This window comes from Corvus hawaiiensis, chromosome 18 (assembly GCF_020740725.1).
Source record: "Corvus hawaiiensis isolate bCorHaw1 chromosome 18, bCorHaw1.pri.cur, whole genome shotgun sequence".
In the NCBI taxonomy this organism is placed as follows: Eukaryota; Metazoa; Chordata; class Aves; order Passeriformes; family Corvidae; genus Corvus; species Corvus hawaiiensis.
In genome coordinates, this window is record NC_063230.1 from 10,460,436 (window position 1) to 10,462,717 (window position 2,282).

General features: G+C 57.6%; 1 long non-coding RNA gene across 1 annotated transcript in view; it reads left to right on the forward strand.

The window, feature by feature from the left end:
- The first annotated feature begins 1,386 nt into the window (after positions 1–1,386).
- The window catches only part of LOC125335435, a 3,039-nt gene continuing 2,143 nt past the window's right edge, over positions 1,387–2,282 (forward strand). The window contains exon 1 of the long non-coding RNA XR_007207457.1: positions 1,387–1,476. This is a non-coding gene — a long non-coding RNA (uncharacterized LOC125335435). The remainder of the gene's footprint in view (positions 1,477–2,282) is intronic.

A 2,282-nucleotide genomic window follows, 5' to 3' on the forward strand; every position in this document is an offset into this window, starting at 1 on the left:
CTGAGCGGGGCTGGTGCTGAGCGGGGCTGGGTGCTGAGCGGGGCTGGTGCTGAGCGGGGCTGGTGCTGAGCAGGGCTGGGTGCTGAGCGGGGCTGGGTGCTGAGCGGGGCTGGTGCTGAGCGGGGCTGGTGCTGAGCAGGGCTGGGTGCTGAGCGGGGCTGGTGCTGAGCAGGGCTGGGTGCTGAGCGGGGCTGGTGCTGAGCGGGGCTGGTGCTGAGCAGGGCTGGGTGCTGAGCGGGGCTGGTGCTGAGCGGGGCTGGGTGCTGAGCGGGGCTGGTGCTGAGCGGGGCTGGTGCTGAGCAGGGCTGGGTGCTGAGCAGGGCTGGGTGCTGAGCGGGGCTGGTGCTGAGCGGGGCTGGTGCTGAGCGGGGCTGGTGCTGAGCAGGGCTGGGTGCTGCCCTGGCTGCCGAGTGCTGCCATTCTCCACAGGCGAGTGCAGCAGTGCAGGAACAGCTCCGGAGATGTTCCGCTCCCCCTGTCAATGTGTACTTGGGGAGTCCTTAATCCACGGGTCGCTGACGTGATAAACAATAATGTCTCTTTTGGAGCTGTTACGACTTATCATGTTAATGGGCACTTAGGGAGCCTTTAATTGGTGATTTGTGCATGCACTGTCACAAAATTTTAAAACACATTTACCGTCATTTCTGGGGTGTTTTAGAAGCACCAGTTCACTACACTGAGAGATGAACAAGCAAACCCACCTCGAGTCCCCTGCCCTGCCTGCTTGCCCGCGGCATCAGGCTCCATCTCAGGAAAGGGCTCTTGTGCCTTTGTAAAACCAAAGGTAGTGGCACCAAGAAGTTCCTCTCGCCAAGCTGCTTTGGCAGGGAGCCTGGCAGGTCCCGGGAGGTCACTCACTGTGATTTGCCTCTCCAGCAGCAAACTGGTCCTGCAAAGGATTCCCTGTGGTGTCAGGAGCACAGGTTAAAAAGTCATAATGCCAAGAGCTCTACAAACATCCATCCCAAAGATCTCATCCCTCAGATTTGGGGTCGAATAGCAAGCTAAAGAAACATTCCTTACTACTGGGAACTGTCTCTGCTCTGCCCACCCCGGGGCAAAGGGCTGAACTGGGGAACAGTTCCTGCTCTTGCACTGGGCTCACGGGTGAGCTGAGCCACCTGTGGCAGCGCAGATGCCAGAACTGCGGGTTCACCCTCAGGAGCAGCTCACCCTCATGGGGACATTCACCCCACAGACAACAGATCCCACTCCAAGGCCCACGGGGGGTGTGTTTGTGGCACCCCCAGCACCTGCCAGGACCGCGGGTGCCGCTCCCAGGGTGGGGAGCGCCAGCGCCGGGAGAAGCCGTAATTAACGGCACCTGTCAGGGCTGTCAAGTTCTTCGTCATTAGGAATAAAGCATGTCAATGCCTAATTAAAATTCTGCTGATTTTTGAAGCAGTGCTTCCTAACGAGAGCTCCCGTCTGCAGCGATGGATCCGCTCAGCCCGGTGCCCTCGCTGTCTCCAGGTGAGTTCATGTCTCACTCTTCCCAGCTCTATTTTTCCCCTACCTCTCCTCCCAGCCCGGCTCGTTCCAGGAGCGGATTGAGCCAGAGGACTGTAACTGATGGAGTTTCCATAGCAATGCTCTTCGTCACCGCTGTGCCATTTCCAGCTCTGCCTCCAGCAGTTCATACTCTGCTTTCTGTTGATGCAAGGAGCTGACTGCGAGCAGCCTGGAGAGCTGCTGGCACCCAGAGCCTGGCAGAGCTGGGGTGGGCACTGCCTCACCAGCCACCAACACCCAGGAATACATCCTGGTGCTCTCTAAGCCTGCTGCTCTCTCAACCTGCAAGGAAACATCCAGAACAGAAGAATGGAATCCATCACCTGGGGCTCAGCACTGACCCCGCTGCAGTCCCTGCGAGGAGCTGGCCCTGGGGGTCACCCCTTTGTTCCCATTCCCTCTGGCAGGTGGGGAGGGGGGATCAGGAGCCGCTCCAAGGGGTCCCTTACACGTGTTGCATGCCACACGTGCTCAGCCGAATGAGCTGGAATGAACAGGGGCTTCCAGGGAATGCTGAGTGCTGGATGTTGTCCTGCCAACGTGAGCTCGTTCGACTGAGCATCATTTGGCAGCTCGGGAGGGAAAGAGCCTGATAGAGTCTGAAAAATTCATTGAAACGTTGGGTTCCAGCCAGAGAGAAAACATCGCTGAATGGCAACATAAAAGGAAATTGTCCCATAACATTCTGAGAGCACTTCAGTATTTGTCCTCTTTATTTTAAAGTGTCGAGGATCTTTGGGAAACACTCTGGAATGGGACTTTTATAG